The sequence below is a fragment of the Grus americana genome, chromosome 1 (genome assembly GCF_028858705.1).
Source record: "Grus americana isolate bGruAme1 chromosome 1, bGruAme1.mat, whole genome shotgun sequence".
Classification (NCBI taxonomy): domain Eukaryota; kingdom Metazoa; phylum Chordata; class Aves; order Gruiformes; family Gruidae; genus Grus; species Grus americana.
The window spans coordinates 203,579,813-203,593,175 of NC_072852.1; the positions used below are offsets into that span (position 1 = coordinate 203,579,813).

Sequence of the window (13,363 nt, forward strand, 5' to 3'; positions counted from 1 at the left end):
TCTCCCTTTCTTCAGCTTTACCACTACCCCTTGTCCTGTCACTCCATGTCTTTGTAAACAGTCCCTCTCCAGCTTTCAAAAAAAAAAAGAATGTCATCACTCAAAACACAGGACACTCTCCACTAGAAAGCTCAAAAAAGGCTACTATATTTATCTGATTTCAATACTATGAGTAAACAGAGAATTTTACAGTCCAGCAAATCTATTCAGAAGAATACTCTCCAAGTGCACCCTCTGAATAAAATACTGTTTTATTTCTGAGAACTGTGTAGATGATTAGTGGCATTCACATGTCACCACAAGATGGAAGGTGATATGTACTTAGCTAGTTTTCAGATGTCAAACCGTCCAACCTAAAACTGCAGGATTAATATTCAGCAGAGTCAGCCCTTATTCGATAGTCCCCACAGTCATTTAGAGCTCAGTTCATAGATATCCTGAGCACTGCTGACCCCTGAAGGTTGAACTCATTGTGCATGTCTAGGCGGCAAACCAGAGACCATTAATGAAGCATTCAAAAACATATGGTATTTTGTATCAGATGAAATGAAAGACCTTTACATTGCTTTTTTTTCCTTTCTTTGTAACCTCCAAGACAAAGCTACTTCTGGGGGGTTTCTTGGAAAGCGGTGCACAAGATATGTGCAAATCTTGAACTCCCTTGTTTTTTCTTATGTTTGGAGTTTGGATCTCCATGGCAGTCATTTGTTTGTATACCAGACTCTTATTGATAATCCTTCAGAGAAAACTGAAGCAAGCAATTTGGAGGGTTCCCTTGAGTTTATTGATCAGCTGCATCTCCTGAGCGTGGTGCCAGAATGGCTGGGTTACACATCCAGCCAAACAGCCTCGCAGCCTTGCTCTCTGGCCTTCTCATTTATGAATCTTCAAGGAAGTCAGTTAAGTTCACTTCATTTGATGCAGATCAAGTTTTTACTTAGTTCAGCACTCTGCATGAGGCACAAATGAGGCACCGCAGAGCTTAGTAGAAACATACTTCATTATCTTCCTGTACTGGTGTTTTTGCATTGACTTCACATTTCAGTACCGTTTAGAGAAACAAAAAGGGTTTCTTTTTTTTAGAGAAGGCATAAATTAGACTCGTATCCATGAAAATCACATTTGCCCTTGTAAAACAAGGCATGCAAAGTAAGCAACCCATGTAAGATGGAGAGGCTCAGTCACTCAGGACGGTGGAATTAGAATTCAGAGTGACTCTGGAAAATTAGCCTGAAAAAAATACAAGGATGAGCTTTAACAGGACAAGGCTGAAAGCCATATGGATGTGTGGGAGTAATTAACTGTCCCAATATAAGATAAGGGACAATGGGCAAGGGAGCAGATCTGTGATATAAAGTCTGAGCGTCTAAACACAGCATTTAGCAACTTTTGCTTGCCAAGGCTGGCTCCCTCCACCTTCTTCCTCTTCCTCCTCCTCTCCCCACATCCTCTGTCTCTTGGCATCTCTGCCTCTGTTCTCCTTTTTGTGGGTCTGAGGGACTAGGAAGGCTGGAGGGGGAGCAGGGAGGGTGGTTTTGGAGAGAAGGGTCAGATCCAACATGCTGCTGCCCGGTGCCTGTCCCTGATCCACTCTTTTCCCGTGAAGCCATAGCACTCCCTGGGGGTGGGAGCTCCAGGGTGGAGCTGACTGCAGGAGCTTATTGGTGAGCTGAGTGTGCCCCACCGCTTATCCCAAGTTGAGTAAAAGTCAAAAGTGTCCTTGACTGGAAAAAGTCACTCCTGCTCTGTGCTGTCTGTGACAGTGCAGAAACAGGCAAGGATGCACAGCTGGTGGCTGGTGTCTACGGACGCTTCACATTGAAAGCCCCCAGTTGTAGCTGTGCAGTTTGTTGGCTTAGCCTGAGTATCCACACAGAGAAATGGCTCCCTTGAACCTCTTTAAAAATTGTCTTTTCCTTCAAGCTTCACAAACCTAGAGCAAAAATGGTCTGGAGGAAGCCCTGGACAGCTATTAGGCATGAGCCTCACTTAGCTGCAAATTTGTTTGAAATTCCTCCCTGCCATTATCACTTAAAGTGCTTATTTCTCAAATTTATTTTTTTTTGTTACTTTTCTTGGTTGAGTTGCCTTAGAAACATTAATTTGCAGTATAGAAGGCACTGAGGTATTCCAGTCTTTTTTTCCTCACGTTATATAATTTCTTACTCTAAGGAGATAGCGTTTCACGACAAACATTGTAGAAAAATGTGATACAGAGAAAGATAAGTAATCTTAGGTTACTTACACAGTTGCTAGAGGGGAGGTAGGCGCTGTCAGGAGAGAGGGTTGCACACTTTAAAGTAGGTGATGTGAATATTTCATATTGCCACAAATGTAAAATTTCATTCCACTGCTGCTTGCGGTGCAGTTACCTTGACTGAGGGATCTTGCATGTAGCAAGTAAGTATTCAACAATTACTAAAAATACTGCATCAATTATTTTGAGATGTAGGAATCTAAATTAAGTTAGACTGTTGCACATGGAAATAATCTTTGCTTGATTGAAGTAATTTTATACAATCCTCTTTTTCCTTCTGAAGTGAAATTCTTCCAATGTCCTAATTCTGGAAGGGAATGTTAACAATATTGGACCCCACGTTTTACAAGTACATTAGCTTGGACATTTACTAAAATTAACTAGGAACTCGTTCAGGAATGTGTTCCAGCAATAAAGGTGAATGTTTTGAATTAAAATTTCCAGCCCTGCATCTAATATCATTTTAATGAGACAAATAGAAAATGTTGGCTTCCATTTGCTAATTAAAAACATTATTTTAAGTTTGCTGTAAAAGGCACATATTTGTTATAAATTTATAACAGTAAATTGTTATTGCCGTACTAATTGTTTCATTAATCCTAAATGAAATCCATATTTTGGAACTTCAACTAAAATCATTATTGGAAACAAGGGCTACAAAAAAGCTAGGAACATATGTATATGTATATATATGTATATGTACAAACATGCATATATATATACAAAGATGTAAAGTTAAAAAATATATTTTGCATAAACATATTTTTACATATATATATGTGCTTTTACTTTTCTTTAAAATTAAAATATAATTCATGACTAGGAAACATCACATGGCATTAAGAGGAGTCTTTACTTATTTGGGAATTGTAAACCAACAGTGGTGGACATGTGGTGCTAAACAGGAGAACGTAAGTGGTTTTGTCCCAGGATAAACTTACGTGTCAAAATGTGTATCAATGTGTTGGATCATGAGTTATTTCTGCTTGTTTGAAATGACAGTTTTTGTATGAAGGAGCGATAAAGAAATTAATGGAATGGAGAGGGGGGAACTTTGGATTTTGATCCATCATGTGGAATTTTACGGAGAAGTAGCTTTCTGCTAAACACCCAGGCTATAGGTCACTACTCATATTATCAAACAAAGAGCATTGGACACAAAGTGGGATAAGACACCACAGTCAATCTAATAAAATGTAATGACTTTACCATGCACAAAATATTGACTAGTACAAGTTAGTTCAAATACTAAACTTAAACTCTTTGATACTTGCTTATTAAGCTCACAAGAAAACATCAAAAATTCAAAGCACGATCAGACAATGAAAATGGGCAGAATAAGAACCTGATCCTGATACTTGTACTCACAGACAATCACTCTGAATTAAGTGACTGGCTCCCTTTATTTTACCAGATTTGTTTGCACAAGTAGTGCAGCACCAGGCTGCAGGCTTTTTTAAATAAGTCAATAAATAAACACCCTTGTAAGAGTTAACATGATCACAAAACGATTCAGCCACCAGTGTGACTACAGATTCATAAAGACCGAGAAGAATGACTGATTCTTCATCACTGGTCACAGAGCTGAATCCAGCCCAGAAGCTGCATAAGTCTTTGCTGCTGTGGTCCTGTTTTAGCTTGTCACTTCTTTCACAGAATAGACATTTCATTTCTGTCTCCAAGACTAAATATTCTGCCTGAAAACCCGTATAATATATCTCATGTGACAACAGGCGTGATAATGGTGCATGAATACCTTCCCTGCTTTTAGGTAATCCACAGAAGGAATCCCAGTAAATTGCTGGGGGTACAAAAGGAGAGGAATGGGGTGGGGGGGATGTCTTGGTTAATAAAGTGGTTGAACATGAAATAGATCTCACGATGAAGAATCAAGAACTTACACGTGGAAGCTTTATCAGTTGTTTTTATGCTACTCTTTCTCTCATTTCAGTTTTGATTGCCTGTCTATGCTAGACAGCAAAGATTTTTCATAAATACAGCCCATGTGCAAAACTCGTAACGATCTAGATGATGAAACTTCTATTTCCTTAAGTTCTGGCAAAAAACTATTTTCTGTGTTTTTGCTCAAGGCATACCATCCTTATAAAATTATCAGCCAGAGGCTCATCTTTCAGGAGAGAATTAATTAAGTCCTTTCTAATTAGATAAAACTTGCTCAAAATCTTTAACATTCCTTCCCCAACTTTACATAAGCAGAGGATTTAAGAGATTATCTATGCACTTTTTTGTTTTTTTAACTTTGGAAGGTGTTATAATGTTTTAAAAGGCAACATAAAATGCCAGCATGTTAAAAAGAGAGATTGTGTCTCAGTGTGTCTTGAGACATGGAGCATCTCAAAGTAATTTTTTATGGGGAGGAGGAATGCTTTTCATGTAATGAAGGTTCCTGAGAATCCAGCAAGTCTCAATCTGCTGCTTAATTCATCTCACAGGACCTAACCTGTCCTTCAGCAGGGTTTGATGAAGAGAGGAAGGTGGCGTGGAGACAAGCCAAGCAGTGTGGTAGGCAGGGACGTTCCAGTTCTCCCGGCACTCAGAGCAGAACAAAAGCTAGTGAAGGATACAAACAAAGCAAAACTGGGAGTCAGATAGCTCAGCAATAAGGAAACAATGTACATGGGTTGAGAAGGCACACCTGGACAAGCAGTTTCACAGGCAGCATTGGCTGCTCCAGGGGCAGACAAAGTTCCTAATTAAAAGATTCATTCCAACATTTGCATCGAACCAAGAGCTATTTCTCCCTCCAGCATCCTATCACACCTTCCAAAACCCTAAATCTTTACTGCCTAACTCCTAAATCTTGCCTGCCCCATCTCCTCAGGTGGAAAACCTTGCAAGTTTTCAAGCCTGAGTCCCACCAGCTGAATGCAGTGTTTGAGTCAGAGGGGCTGCAGCCAAAGCTATGACCTAACCTGGCCCAACACTTCAGAGTCAGTTGTCCCAGACTGCATCTTCTCCCAGTTTTCCATGGACTGTGGTCTAACATAGTCCTTTTCTTGGCAGGTGTCTTCTGAGGGTCTTATGTCCCTTCCATGTTTACTCTTGTTGTCTCAGACATAAAGATTGGTCACAATCCTTGTACTATGTGACTCTCTGAATTTTAAATTTCATTGGGAGTCTCCCTGTCTTGTGTCCTAATTTCTAAAGCCATTTGTAAGTCAGAGATGACACTGATAAGAGAGTGGTGAACAAAAGTAGGTTTCAGGAAGAAGAGGGATCACCTGCCACCTTGGCGTCAGGGGATGCTACAAGTGCTAGAGGGAGGGACTGATGCAGGATCATCCAGGAATGGCAATGAAACAGTGGCAGCAGCAAAGACAAGGAAGGGGAGTTCGGTATAGTCCAAGTTCAGAAATAAAGATAATTGTGGGTAAGGCAAGCACACACAGTGGAAGAGGCAAGGCCACAGAGAGAGAGAAGGCAGCAGAAACATCAAAATGCGGTTGTCAGAGAGGCAGAAGAAGCCCCAAACAAGTGAAGAAAGCTGAAAGGAAAAATAAAAAAGCCAAAGGACAGAGAGGATGTGACTGACAATATCAAACTTAGCAAATGCATCATGAAAGGTAAGAAAGAAGCAGCCTTCCCTGTTTACCAGGAAGATGTCCACACATCATTTGTTCATTACAGTGACATGAAAGCAGTTTTTGTTGGACTGAAGAAGGGTGAATGGCAATTAAGGAAACACTTTTAACAAAGGAATGAAGGGAAGGAGGGATTTGTGTAAACCAGAGGAGTTGTAGTGGCATGGTTAGGAAGGAAAGGAGGCAAATGTATTGCAGGTTTTAAACAGGCCATGGACCTGAAATAGGAAAGACTGGGTCTCGGAGGGGAGGGAGGGCAGGTATAGATCATGTAGAAAGCAGGGCAAAAGTAAAGCATTTCACTACATCAGCCTCTTTTGGCAACCCCCCTGACTGTGAACTTGAGGAGTAGTAGGGCTAGGTTTGGGGATGTTTCAGAAGTGCAAAGAGTCAGCCAGGAATATGGGTGAGGAATTGAGTTAATGGCCAGGGAAATACAGACCTTCTGGCAAGGAACATACCAAAACCAGAAGGACAAGGACCCAGTAAGTGCACAGAAGCTCCTGGAAGCTGTCAGACTTCAACTGATAAAACCATTGTTTTAATCAGAAAGGAAAATAGAACTCCGTGTCTGTGTTTTCGCAGTTGCAAGCATCTGTGCCTTGCAGTTTTGTTGTTTGAACAGCGTGGTGGAGAACTGGCCATTTGCTCTCCTCTGTCCCTGATCTGTTGACATCTCAGTTAAGGTGTGGCTCCTTTGCAGGACATTGTCATTGATCTGCCTTAACATAACAGCAAAACTGTTGAAGTCCAATTCCTGTTGAAAATGCTACATCTTTAATCCAGTAGTGTGTTATGCGCTGTTTGAGAATTCCTCAAACTCGTGTCAGTGTCCAGGGACAAGAAAATGTAGCACTTTACATCTTCAAAGGGTTATACAAACACAACCATGTTATTTTCAAGTCCAGTATCCTGTCCCAAATAGTTGACTCTAACAATACTTAAAGGCATTGTTCATTTAGGAGAGCTTTAGATTTTGAAGGACTGTGTTTCCTGCTGGCAGTATGTACCTGTTTTAAGAATTCCTAAGGAAGTCAGTGGCCCAGAGGAAATTCCTACTTTTCCAAGGTAAGTTAGAGATACAAAGACAAAAACAGAAAAAGACCATCATGTGCAGTACAAGAGGGTTACCCATGTTAGACAAAAAAAAAACCCAAACCCATAGTTTATTCTTTGTAGGAGCTTAAAAGCCTTATTCAACATCAACACAATTTCTTGCAAAATACAACAGAAGCAAATTGGCAGATGCGAATTCCAAGAAGCATGCAACCATATCAGTAATGAACTCAAACACCTACATAGAGTGTAAGAATAGTGGGTACGGATCACAGGAGTATTGCAGATGTTGGGAAGTATGTAATACTGGCAGAATAGTGAGGGTTTTTTTTTTTAATTAAATGAGCAAAGGGAACTCCAGTCTCAGCAACTGGCCATGATCTTGCCACTGTACTTGGCTAAGTGAGGGGATGTGTGAAGATTCATGGTGAGTTGTCTGTCCCTTCAGCTTGCATGCCCATGCTGCTTCCCAGTTCATAATCAGTTTCTAGTCCTAACATAGCTGAATATATGAAAGATAATCTTTTTCCTGTTCTTCAAATATCAGTTAGGGTCAAGCAATCTCTGTTAATAAAAATAGAGTACACTACAAGTAGACTTCCAGTGAGCCAGAGTTCATGAATTACTGGTCACTGGCAAAATTGTGCTATTGGACAAGGAGGAAATGAAACCCATCCCCACGCTTGTTGGAAAAATCTTAATTGATAATTACAGAAATCAATGATTCCTAACAGTCTGAAAGTCTTGTGAATGAATGGTGGTTAAAAAATGGATGGAGGATATTCAAGATATTTTTGTATTAAAACTACTCTGGGCAAATCAATTAGTTTAAAAAATTATTTATTATTTCAGGCTTTTTTTAGAGCTTGCCAGTCTTAAAATCAGTAATGCTACTTACCACATACATTGGGCAGCTTTTTCAGAGTATCCATTAAACATGTATAGGTATCAGAAAGTTAGGATAGACCCATTACTGAAAATTGTAATGCATGAAATGAAAGGGTACATTTTCTCTGCCATAATGAGCATAACCTGGGAGAAGGCAAAGGCCATCCTGTTCCCTGACTTTGCTCCCATGTCTGTGGAACCAAATAGAAAATATCAGTAGCTTGGACATGGTATTTTGACACTGCAATAGGGACAGACCAATAGCAGTCTTAATACAGCTCATGTTGGAAGACATGGCAAGACCTTGTAGGTAATTTGTCTGCTTAGAGTTGACCGTTAGTAGGGCACCAGGAGAGATGGGAAATACAGTAGCAAACTGGACGTGCCACAAACAGCCCATCAGTGCTGCTAGTAGATGTGTGGACTTCTCTGTGCCTACACTAAAGAGGAAGGTTAATTCCAACCATTCTCATCTGAGTTTGCCCTAAACCACACCTCAGTATGTATGAACATGAGGTGAGTTTACACCTTCAAGCTTTTTTAACAGCACTCATTGACCTGTCCGTCACATTAGCTTGTTGAAAAGTGGGACTATTTTAGATTGTTGACTTGAGGACATAATGCTGTCTCTGCAAATCAATATTCTGTCCTTTAATTCCACTTTAGCAACAGTTGAAGGTTGTTAGCATGTGAAATGATGATAATATATGAACAACTTACCTTTTATTTTGGTTTGGTAACTCTAGAAGGTGTTTTACAGAAATCTAGTTATAGATGACAGATTTGTAGGGAAAACAGCGATGCCATGTTTGATTCTGTAAAAAGGTTAATTAGGCACTAAGGGTGTATTACAATGCTGCAAAGAAGTGTTAATTAACTCCTGGTGCTGGCAAGGCTGGTCCTTCCTACTACCCTGGCCACAAAGGAAGAGGAAATGGCCTGTTCTTCCCAGGCCCTGTTCCTGTTGAGCAGCCTCTGCTCTAGACTTTCCACAAAAGCTGAAGGTGGAGCTTAACTTTAATGCATGCCAGCAGTGTTGGAGAAGAGTAGGAAGTCAGTCTGCTTTCAGGATTTTCTTCTGACAGACTTCCAGAGGAAGTGAGCGGTGAATTGAAACATGCTAGACCTCCAACCTGCACTGAGGAACTTGTGAAAACCCATCACAGCAGGTGTTGGTTGCAAGTTGTCTTTTAAATCAAAACAATAATTGCATGTCTTCACAGTCTTGTGGAGAGGTGGGCTCCTAAGCTCAACTGGTTGGTCTGTATTCCACCAATACTATTTATTTGACTATGTGTCAATGTTATCTTACAAATCCTGGCAGCACAGTCCTGTTCTTGTACTGTTCTAGCCCAAGTTTGGGCTGCAGGGTCTGTTTCAACCTTAGCACTGTTGAATGTGTTTTTGTCATTCTTGGCAAGCCGCGGAAAACAATGCATCGTGTATAATATATGTTTAATTGCTTACAGAATAAATCTTTGCCTTGTTTGTTGCAACAGCTGTAACTGCTGGAAAATACTGACAGCCCTGGATCAAATGATACGGATTGTTTTAAGATTTCTGAGTTTAAATTTAGGGAGGTTGTAGGCTTTTTTGGGGTTTTTTTTGTTCAGTAATGTGTAATGCAGCCAAACCTAGAATCCAATAATATAAAGATGTGAGGTCATTCAGCCCATTTTTCTCTAAGGACAAGAATTTTCCGTGTTGTAAATTCACTGGTTGTTCATCTAGTATCACTTTTAAATATAACAAGCACAGGAGCATACCTCATGGGAGATTAAACCATAGACTAATAAATCACTGTTGGAAAGACTTTTTTCTTTGATAGTCAGTTTTAATTTTCTGTTTTTTAATACCATATTATTGCCTGCAATTATATTCCTTCTTAATTTATGATAAAGAAGTCTGTTCTCTTTGTTGTGAGTGTCTATCTCTTTCAGATATTTGCAGTGTGTTCTCACACTTCTTTGTTTAGAAGTGTGCTTAGTCGAGCAATGAAGTCTGTATTTGGCTTTTAATCTTTCCCAAAAATTCAGGCTATCCAATCCCCTCTGAGTTTTTGATGTTCTTTTCAAAGCTCCCTCAGATTTTCCCAGCTTTTTACAGTCTCTGTGGTAGTGAAGGGAGCTGCATCTGGTGGTTCAAGCATCACCAGGGCTGTGTTACAGGTGGAGTGTCATCTGCCCCAGTACCCTGCTTAGGCAGGTCTATATGGCAGTGGCCAGCCTGGCTGCCCTGACACTGGGAACGTGTCTTCTAATGTGTTTTCCTCTGTCAGCTCAGTCTGTCTTTGAGGTCCCAAGTTTCCTAGGTTCCTCCTTCTGCTCAGCATGTAATTTAGGAACACATTGGGCTGCATTTTTCCAGGGTGAACTTTCCTCTTGCTGGGTTGTGATAATATTTGTGATTTTTCCCTGTCCTCAGTGAAGATGGCTGTGCCCGCTGTTGCGTTGCCTGCAGGTTTGGATGCAGCATCATGGCCTTGGGGATGGTGCTCGCCTTGCAGCCGTGGCTCCGGGCCAGGCTCCACCACTGCTTGCCCTGACACTTTCTCACAGCCTCAGGTCTTCCCACCTCAAAGACAGGCACAATGAGCCTTTGTAAAGTGCCACAAGATTAACTTCTAAAAGACGCTACAGAGGCACTCTGTGTTGTTCCTGCTTGCAGTTGGGGACACTGTGCCAACAGGGTGGGCTGCATGGCCAGACTGAGACTGATGAACAAAGGGGTTTGTCTGCTATGCTCTTTTATTTCCTTTTTCTGTGCCTGCCAGATTTACCTGAGGTCCTCTCTAGTTTAAGAAATTGTATGATTACAAAATGGAGAACAGCAATCCCAGATGCCAAACCAGAAAGATGAAACAACAAAAATCGGCTTACCACACTGAGCCATTTGCATCTGGTTTGGTGGGTGGGAGAAGGCTGGTAGCTATTCTCATCCCTCCCCTCCTCCTCAGGCTGTGTCATAACTGGAGCTCTTGGGATCTCTACACTTCCTTTTAACAACTCTTAGTCTTATTCTGACTGCAGTTTCAGGCATAAGTAATGAGACGGTCCTTCCTCCATGCTGGAGAAGCTGGTGTGCTTGCAGGCTGGCACTGTTCTTTGCTCAGCACATTGCTTCTAGCTTCAGGGACCTTCATGCTATATACCCCATTTCCAAAGACAGTCACAGCGCTGTATAAATCTGATTTGTATTTTCTATGCATCTTTATTAAATGTACAACCTTCCGTTTTACTCTGAGCATTTGATAAAGTCCATGCATGTCTTCATAATAACACAGATGACAGCTATGTCACAAAGTGTTTCTGTTCTTCCCTTACACATGCATATTCACACACACATCTTTTATTAGTTGCAGGGTTCCTGTCACTTTAGACTTGATGGGATAAATCTTACTAGAAAAGTTTTGACTAAATAACTCTGCTACATAAATTAAGCCCCTGCCTGGTGCTGAGCTTTGTGCTACTGAACGGAACACCTCAAGCCCAGGCCTGGGTTGTTACCATAATCCTTTGCCTACAACCCCCTCTCTATTTTTCAACCCACACATTTCTCTCAATGATAAACTGATTTTGAACATACATGCGATGCCAAAAAAAAAAAAAAGATCACATTTCCTATCTCTTTTAATACCAAAAAAAATGCAGTTCTGTTTTCCTCAGTTGTCAGTTTGATGACCAGTCAGTGCTTAATTAGAGAAGATCTGAGCCTGTAACTACACAGGGTCAGATTTTGCAACTCAGCTGCAGCACTGGAAGCTAAAAATATTTTTTTAGATCTGTGGAATTTGTATATCTTCTTGTCAGATAATTTTCAGCAGAATCAAATAGCATCCAATTTTTCTGTGACCCTTGACAACGTGGTGGGTTTTTTCATTTTAATAGTTTTTGTTTGAGAAAATACTTTAATTGTACAAAATGATGTTTTGTGGCAGACAAAACTTATTTTCCAGGTCCCCTTCTTTTCTTAGGCTGCAGGAGCCTTTTTTTTTTTTTTTTTTTTTTTGTTAATAATACCTCTGACCTTGGCAGCTATAAAAATGCTTCCTTTTAATAAATATTTGTGTCCTGATATATTTCTTGGGTGATCTTTGGTAAAAAATACTCTGTAATGAAAGTTTCCCTCTGACTGTAGGAATCAGGTTCCATGTTTTCTCATTGCATGTTCTGGATTCTAGGCACCGTTGTCATCGAGTCGTCAGTCGTGTAATGAACTGTAAACACAAGCTCTTGCAGGATCAGACCCTCTAATAAAGAAGTCTTTGTACCCCAAATTGTCAGCAAAGACTATGTACTTTTAAAGTATCCCAGCTTGTCAGAAAAGGCTGGGTGTGAGCCAAAGCGTAGGCACAAGGTTGTTTGCACTCACATTTTGAGCACGGCTAGGTAGGGGCCTGCCATGGGCCTTGGGCTGTTCCCAGTGTGCAGCCTGTGGTGGCCACTCTGTTTGGCAGGGTCATAGTTATGTCCTAGGACATGAGTCGTACCGTGTTGATCCCTACCTCATTTTATTTACTAATACAGATGTAGCCCAAAAGTCGTCACATGGAGGTCAGTCTTTTCTTTCATTTTTTTTTGTCACTGCCTGACGGCACCGTGAGCGACAGACTGACTGACAGACAGATGGCATCTGTGAGCCCTGGGGTGCCATGTTTGCAGATTTGTGGGTGTTTTCAAAAGAGAATCTTATCTTCGAACAAAAAAAAAAAACAACCCAAAAAAACTCCCCCAAACAAACCCTGAAACTTGGGAAAATGGCCTAGAAGGAATGAGGCTGATTTTTCAACTGCTGTGAAGCAGGGTATAACAGCTGCCTTTGGGCCACAAAAATTTATCTCACACCAAGGTCAGGCCAATAACCTTGAAATAAAATATGCTTGGAAGAACCTGGACACTATGAGGACAGGTATTCTGCTCCGTATGGTTTGTGTGGCATGCTGAAGTGATGGAAATAGGCTGCCGAAAGCTTGGCTTTTTCTGGAATTGAACAGAAATGGGGAATACTGTGTAGGTGCGGGTACCTAAACCAAACATTAAGGATTTGCTGCTATTACAGATGAGGTGAAACTTCTGCACCTGACTGGAAATGAGATACTTATTTCAAAACATGCGTTGTACATGTCTGTATGAGCTCTGAGCCTCCTGTCCTCTAGGCAGGCATGATGAACACCAGGTCTTACATGATAACCTTATGGTCATGGTTAGCAAAGAGCCTGAGTGTATTGGTCATATTCTTATTCAGGCCTTCCACCCCTTTTCTGCATGCATATGACTTTATACAGAAAAATTGGTGTTATTAAGCTCTGAAGGGAAAAAAAAAATAAAAAGAGCAGTCAGGGCAGATAATATAAGGCAGCAGAAAATAGGACACTCTGCTCCCTATATATGTAATTTATCTCCATCAGAAATATGTGAAGGTAAACACTCTGCTTTCCCACTTTAGCAGCAACTTTGTGTGCTGGCATTGCTGGCTCAGTGCTGCTTCAGGTACATTTTCCAGGTGCATTAAGAAATAGATTAAAAGCAGAGAAAACACTTGTAGTGCCAGCAGCTGAGAT

The 13,363-nt window shown here is 40.8% G+C and overlaps 1 protein-coding gene across 6 annotated transcripts in view; it reads left to right on the forward strand.

Annotated features, from left to right (window-relative positions):
- Window positions 1-13,363, forward strand: part of PDGFD (platelet derived growth factor D) — a 144,283-nt gene that overhangs the window by 87,362 nt on the left and 43,558 nt on the right. The window lies entirely within an intron of this gene.